Source organism: Mustela erminea, chromosome 1, assembly GCF_009829155.1.
Source record: "Mustela erminea isolate mMusErm1 chromosome 1, mMusErm1.Pri, whole genome shotgun sequence".
NCBI lineage: Eukaryota > Metazoa > Chordata > Mammalia > Carnivora > Mustelidae > Mustela > Mustela erminea.
This window is the reverse complement of record NC_045614.1, coordinates 120,965,822-120,973,703: the sequence shown is the minus strand read 5'-3', so window position 1 is coordinate 120,973,703 and position 7,882 is coordinate 120,965,822. Positions and strand designations below refer to the sequence as shown.

Here is a 7,882-nt window from a genome sequence, read left to right as displayed (position 1 = left end):
TTTCCCTAATAAAGTTTCAGTCCTAAGGAAAAGAGATGTTTGTGAAAGTAACTATTGTCCTCAACAATATGAACTTTGTTTAAAAAACAAAAAAGAATAAAATGAAAATACATAGCATATGTCTTTCTAAAGTAATTTCACATGGGAACAGGCTCATCTTTATTTTGATCTTCAGTTATTATGAGAAAGTAGATTAAGATGAATATGTACAAGGTTGATTCATACCAAACTTACTACTATGTAGTAAAGTCATACATTAAAGATATAGTTTAGTGATTGCTATAGTAATTTAGTTACTCTACACTTCAGTGGCTTAAGAAATGTTTAATTTAGCAGCCTATTATATGGAAGAATGGCATACTTTGGGGCATATGTACTATTTTACCTTAAGCTAGTATAAGAAACTCTCACATCTGGTGAGTTTAGTCTCCTGAAATAGTACAATGACTATGATGTTGAAATGCCTTGTCAAAATTTGAAATTTTCAGCAAACTTTTTCTTGTATAACAGCAGACAATTGATCAGTTGATGTTTTCCCCTTCTAAGTTATTTCATATTTGGCACATTTTATAGATCCAGCTGAAAAGTAGTTCCATAATCAATATTGAATATTTTTATCTCATTGCTGCTCAGAAGTCTTTAATAATATATATGTGTTAGGAGGGATATAATGAACAGAATATATATACTGATATATGTTGTAAAGGAGATAATTGTCTAGAATGAAGGGGATTTGTGCAGCAAATAAATAAATATGAAAAAAGTGCCCTTTGAAATTTAGTAAAGTGTTAGATGAGTTCATGCAGAGGAGGGAAAGTTTACTTCCAATAGGTGCTGAAGCGGGGTCTGCTGTGGTGATGTTATTTGTCGTAATATTGGACATAAAGTGGTGAATTTCAAGTGAAGGAAATCTCATCTAACAGAAGTATAAAATTGGCAATTCTCAAGGGGATGATTAGTCCAGTGGGTGTCAGCATCAGATTCAGAAAAGGGTACAGGAGAAAGTAAAGCTGGAAAGAGAGAGAACTATGAAGAAGGGCAAAAATTCTGCTCTGAAATGTGGCACATATCCTGAAGGGAACTACAGATAATTAATAGCATAATGATACAACAGAGTTATGCCTCAAAGTCTATGGTGTACAAACAAGCTATAAGATCAACCAGACAGGGATACCTAAGTGGTTCAGTGGGTTAAGCCTCTACCTTTGGCTCAGGTCATGATCTCAGGGTCCCGAGATAGAGCCCACATCAGGCTCTCTGTTCAGCAGGGAACCCCCACCTCTGCCTGCCTCTCTGCCTGTTTGTGATCTCTGTCTGTCACATAAATAAATAAAATCTTAAAAAAAAATCAGCTAGACACAATGATATTTGGGGTGGACATAAGTTCAGCAAGTTATTATAAAAATCTATGCAAGTTACAGTTAAGTACAAGGAATAAGGAGCACGATATTATGTAAAACCTTAACACCATGCTGACACTAATATTAACCATAGAAACTAACATTTATTGAACCTTTACTATGAGTCAGACCCTAGGCCAAGTACTAGACCTGGACTATTTTATTTAATTATCACTAAACTGTAATTATAAATACTAATGTTATCTGCATCTTACAGATGAAGAAATGAGGCTTCTGAGGAGTTAAATAACTAACCCGAGTGCTCATATCTAGCGGTAAGTGGAGACAAGATTTGAATTTAAGCTTTCAGACTCCAAAACCATGCTATGAATCAATTACAAGTTAGATAATTGATTTTCTGGGAAAGAAAAAAAAAAAAAGAAAATCAAAGATGACCAAGATTTAAGTTTGAGTGACTGGAAGGAGAGCTATGCCTTTAATAAAAATCGGGACATTCTTTATTTATTTATTTATTTTATTTTCAGTGAGCCTTGGCCTTTGTGCAGGCCTGTTTTTAGTAGAACTGATTTGACCTTCTGGCTAAACATTGTACCCAGGTAGTGGGCCTGCAAGGAGAGGCAGAAAGAAAGGACTCCATACAAGCTCACCATCTTGATGCCAGAATTCAGGACTATAAGATATTTCATTTTCATCCCTGCCAAGAAGTGGTACGATTCCAAATTATAGATGAAGAAAGGGACATGCAGAGGTTAGGCAAGTTACCCAACGTTATCTGGCTAATAAGTGATTAAGACAAAATTCTATTCTGTGTCACCCTCTCATCAGAGTCTGATTCCTTTTCAGAATACTCCAGTTGAGATAATTTTGCACTTCTGCTAATTAAATCTTCAATCACACCTCACTTCCAAAAGAATCGTCAGTGGACATCCCTTCAATAACAGAAGCTTCTAGGCTCTACAAGGGAGTGTTAGACTACAGTTCTTTCATAATAATTCTAGTAAGTATTGATAAACATCTAAATACTTTCTTCCAGCCATATCCAAAGTGTTTATTCTTAGTAGACAGGACTTCCCACACCTACAGCTCACTTCATACACTCTCCGATCTCCATAATGATCTGCTAAATCCTGGACCTCCCATAACCTGCTCAGAGCTTACTCTCTTCGACTTCCCTGTTGGCCCCACCCTCCTCTGCAATACCTCCTTGGCTTTCATAACACTGTTGCCTCCTTCTCTTCCACCTCTGTTGTCTTTCTTTGCAGTCTTCTCCACTCCTACCTTCTTTTCTGACTACTCCTTTAGTATAACTGTTCCCTTGAAATCCTGTTCTTTTCTATTACTCTCCTCTTTTATGCTGTGACGGCTCATTTAATTCAATAAATTTTCTCCCAAGAAATAAACCCCTTAATTTTATCTAATGGCCAAAATTCTGTCCTTCATTTCAAGATGTGGCTTCATGGTTATCTTTCTCTAAATTGTTTGCTCCTCCTGGGTCCTATAGTAATTAACATTGCCATTTTCCTCCTGAATATGTAGTCCAGAAATTTAAAGTCATTTTCTACGTGCCTTTCTCCATTACTCTCTCCATTTAATAAGATGTCAAATCCTTTCATCTACCTCCCCATAGCTCTCATATCATAAGAAAAAGAGAAAAACAATAAAGATATTATCAACTACCCCTACCAATACCACTGTCATTGGGATTTATTTTGTATTATAATTGTACTAAGGATTTTCTGGGTATATATTATGTACTCCACACAACGGCACTGTAGAGACCATAGCTGAAGTAAAGAAACTGACAAGGTTCAGTTTCTTGATCACACATGCATTTCACATTCAGCTGTGACTACTTTAGCCCTTGAAGCCCTCCTCCCTCCTGCCTCCTCCTTTCCATTCCCACTTCTGCTTTCTAAGTAGGTCTCTCATCACTTCTTCTCTGAAATAATGCAGAAGCGCGCCTCCCCCCGCTTTAATTGTGGATCTCTCTCCACCTGTTCTTTAAACACATTCATCTTCATAGAAAGCAAAGTTAATGACAATGCATCCTCATCAGAAATCTTCCCTAGAGCCCTCAAATAAGTGATAAACTTTTTAGTATAGGCAAGATTTCCTGGGCTGGGTACTGAAAACATACTCCTAGTAACTCCATTTTTTATTCAACAGACATTGATGCAATTTTTCCTATGGCCAGATCCTAAATTCTTTTCACATATTAATTTAATTAATCTTCAAAGAATCCATGAAAAAGATATTTTCTCCTCCATTTTACAGATTAGAGAGCTAAGTGCAAAGAAGTCAGGTTATTTGTCTTATGTCACGAAGTTACAGTTGGTACCACTGGGCATCAAACTCCTGAAGTCTGACTCCAGAAGTCTTATACCTCAGCATGTGTTGCCTATTACTTGGATTACTTAATTTAAATATTAGAAAGTACATATTTCTCCTCAGACAGATTTCAGACTCTTTAAGTTACTCATCTCTCTATCTTCCTTCCCTACCTTGTCACATTATAGTATCTAATTCAGGGCCTTGAAAGTAGTAATGTAAATCATTCATTTAACAATTATCAAACATCAGTAGTTATGGCAGAAACTAGAGTTATATATAATTTTGAATAAAACTTCTTACATGATTGAGCAAACTTAAATTCCATGTATGGGTAAAACAATAATAATAATGAATATAATTTTTTTTTTTTACTTAAAGATTTTATTTATTTATTTGACAGACAGAGATCACAAGTAGGCAGAGAGGCAGGCAGAGAGAGAGAGAGGAAAGCAAGGCTCCCTGTTGAGCAGAGAGCCCGATGTGGGGCTCGATCCCAGGACCCTGGGATCATGACCTGAGCCAAAGGCAGAGGCCTTAACCCACTGAGCCACCCAGGTGCCCCTGAATATAAAATTTATAGTAAAAGACAGCGACATGTTAGAAATGGGAGGAATTCTTGGAATTTAGATAGATGGGACAGGGTCACAATTATGTTGTGAACTGAATTACAAGAAGATATCTCTTGATCAATAAGATCAGAAACGTACTTTATAGTCAGAGACAGGAATGTGCAAGGGCACTGTAGAGAAAGTAGGTCTGACATTTTGCCATGTTTTAGAAACAGATAGAACATCAATGTGGCCAGACTTTGGTGGATGAGGGAGAGAGTAGTATGATAAGAGACAAAACCTCTAAGTATACAAGATCACATCATTTAAGGCCTTTAGACATGAGAAGGAGTATTAATTTTATTATCACATCAGTAGGAAATCATTGAAGGATTTGAAACAAGGGAGCAAAATGACCTCATTTATATTTTGGAAGATTACTTTGTTGGCTATGTGAAGAATGCATTACTGTGTTTAAATGTAGAACCCAAGAGATCAGTAAAGAGGATGTTTGAATGGTCTAGATAAGGGATAAGCAAACTTTTCTTTGGGGATATTTTTCTTGCAGAAGATAAATATTTTTAGACCTTATAGCCATACAATCTCTGTTTTCATGACTGACTACTCAGTTCGTCCATTATGGCAAACAAACATCTGTAGACAATATGTAAATGAATATGCTTTTTGGGGTTACAACAAAACTTGTGTACATGGAAATTTGAATTTTCCTAATTTTTAAGTGTCATAAAATATTATTTAAAAATTTTCAACCATTTAAAAATGTAAAAATAATTCTTACTTTGAGAACTATATATAAAAACAGGCAGTCTAGATGAGAGATGATGCTTAACAGGATTAATAGACATAAAGTGTATTTATTGATCTGAGGAAGACTTGAGAGGAGTGGATTATGTAGATAGGAGGGGGGAAGAATATCAAGAATTTTATTTGGGGTATAAATTTCTTCAATTTATTGAAGATCCAATTTATTAAAAATTATTCAATTTATTTAAAAATAAAAGTGTTTCCAATGGAATACTATGCAGCCATCAAAAGAAATGAAATCTTGCCATTTGCGACAACATGGATGGAACTAGAGCGTATCATGCTTAGCAAAATAAGTCAAGCAGAGAAAGACAACTATCATATGATCTCCCTGATATGAGGAAGTGGTGATGCAACATGGGGGTTTAAGGGGGTAGGAGAAGAATAAATGAAACAAGATGGGATTGGGAGGGAGACAAACCATAAGAGACTCTTAATCTCACAAAACAAACTGAGGGTTGCTGGGGGGAGGGGGTTTGGGAGAAGGGGGTGGGATTATGGACATTGGGGAGGGTATGTGCTTTGGTGAGTGCTGTGAAGTGTGTAAACCTGGCGATTCACAGACCTGTACCCCTGGGGATAAAAATATATTATATGTTTATAAAAAATAAAAATTTAAAAATAAATAAATAAATAAAAATTAAAAAATAAAAGTGTTTCTAAAATTTTGCTCCCTGTTGAAATTTGTAATGTTCCAAAACTAATTTCTTCACAAGACAAAGTATTTTATTCATGAATGCTGGTACTTTAATTTATTAGGAAATCTGATTTTTAATTGGAAATGCATTGCCTTATTATTATTTTTTTCCCCCCTCTGGCACTTTCTTCTCAGACAACATAGAATAACTGGCATCTCTTCCATGTAAGAGTGTAGAAAATATGTAAAGACACCTTTTTTTCCCTCTTTCTCCTATATCTCCAGGATAAACATATCTAATCTTCAAGCCTTCATTTAAGACTTAGGTACTAAAATATCTCTCAACCTAGTAGACCACTTCAACTTTATTTTTTCTTTCAATATCCTTATAACTGAACATAAAATGTCTGTTTTAAGTTAAATATTGACAAGACTGTATAATTTCTCATTGATTTTTGGTATAAGGGCAATGAGAGCCTTCAAAAAACAAAACTAAATAAAAATTTGTCTATGTCACCATCTATAAGATTAGCTTAATCTGAATCAGGGACTAAAAGCACAGAATATTGAGAGGTTAATTATCAGTCAGTCTAACAAGTCTTTCTCCACTTTTCTAAGTCACCTTCATAGCAGACTTAGAGTGCAGCTAGAATTACTTACAAGAAAGGCCAAATTACTATAACCACAAAATTCAAGTGAAAATATTGCCAGTGACATCCATGGAATGAGTTCAAACCATAAATCCCATCTCTGCTTAGAAAAGAGTCACAGATATTTATCTAATTGGATAAAGCATTACTTCATCCAAATGAATCAAACATGAGAGTTATCAAAACTCTTTATAGCCTTCATGTTTTGGTTTTTTTTTTTTTATTATTACATACTTTATGGCTGGGGCTTCTGCTTTCTATTTTTCCATTGCTTTGGATATGAAAATGTGTTCTGAAGATAATCACAAAATATTTATGGGCTCCTGTTCATAAACTTTATTCTAGAACCAGATTCTGAAAATGAAAACCCAGGTTTAAAAACAACAACAACAAAAACAAAAACAAGTAGAGCTATTTCTCTGAATGAATTGTATAGAAAGAGTCCTATTGAACATTACATAATTACGCAGTCCGGGTCTACCCCTAGGATTTGAGGTGGATCAATTCCACCCAAAATGCCTGTCTACCGTTAAATAGATCAGGAGTAAAATGGAACCTGGGGTATTACTAAATTGTGACTTCTTTGTGAATTCAACCCTGAAACTCTAGTCAAAATTAATTTTCTCCTATAACATTTTAGTTATTCCCGAATGGGAATGGGAATTTATATATAGCGAAACTATATTACTAAACATAATTTAGTTATATAAATGGATGAAACTATTATTGGAAAAATAAATGAATGAATAAATCAATTAATAATTAAATGAATATGAATACATTTAATGACATGAAAAGTAGAAGATGGGGAACCTTTGGTGACTAATATAACTTTATAATGTAACAACCCATAAACCCCTTACTTTGAGATGTTCTATGACACTATTTACCATGTTAACAATTATTATAACATTACTTACTAATTATTGGGAACCTACTATGTGCTGAGAACTATGGTAGGTACACTTCCTATATTAACACATCGAATCTTCACAATGAGTAAATGAGGTAATTACTTTTATTATCTACATTTTATAGATAAGAATATTGAACCCAAGAGTACTCAGCCACAGGTGAAAGAGCTGGAAATCAAACATAAACCCTCTAATACCACAAGAATACCTTCATGTCCATGCTAAACGGTCTCTTATGGAAACTAGAGAAAAAAATATTGGTAAACATTTAGTTTGTACCTTATTCTTGAAAAAATCATCTGAGATGATATTATATCTACTTTATCTTTTGACCAGACTGTCAGCATCCCTAGTTTCAGTCAAATATTTGAAATAATGTTTTTGCATGATTGGAAATGAAAATGTTATGCATATGTGTTACATTGTATAGTTTCTCATCTCGAAGTGTCACAATAGTATTCAGTGTTTCTCATTCTCTCACAGAATAAATGTACATTGTACCCAAAATGTCCATAATCTTATCCCATTCTACCTGTTCAACATGCATTCCCATCATGCCACTCACATACCCTGTATTTCAGCAACACCTTCCACTAAATGTAGCCTTTTTCCATGG

At 34.6% G+C, this 7,882-nt stretch overlaps 1 long non-coding RNA gene across 1 annotated transcript in view; it reads left to right on the top strand.

The window, feature by feature from the left end:
- Positions 1-1,617: 1,617 nt before the first annotated feature.
- The window catches only part of LOC116600997, a 45,151-nt gene continuing 38,886 nt past the window's right edge, over positions 1,618-7,882 (top strand). Inside the window, exons 1-2 of the long non-coding RNA XR_004289881.1 lie at positions 1,618-1,675; positions 2,205-2,358. This is a non-coding gene — a long non-coding RNA (uncharacterized LOC116600997). The remainder of the gene's footprint in view (positions 1,676-2,204; positions 2,359-7,882) is intronic.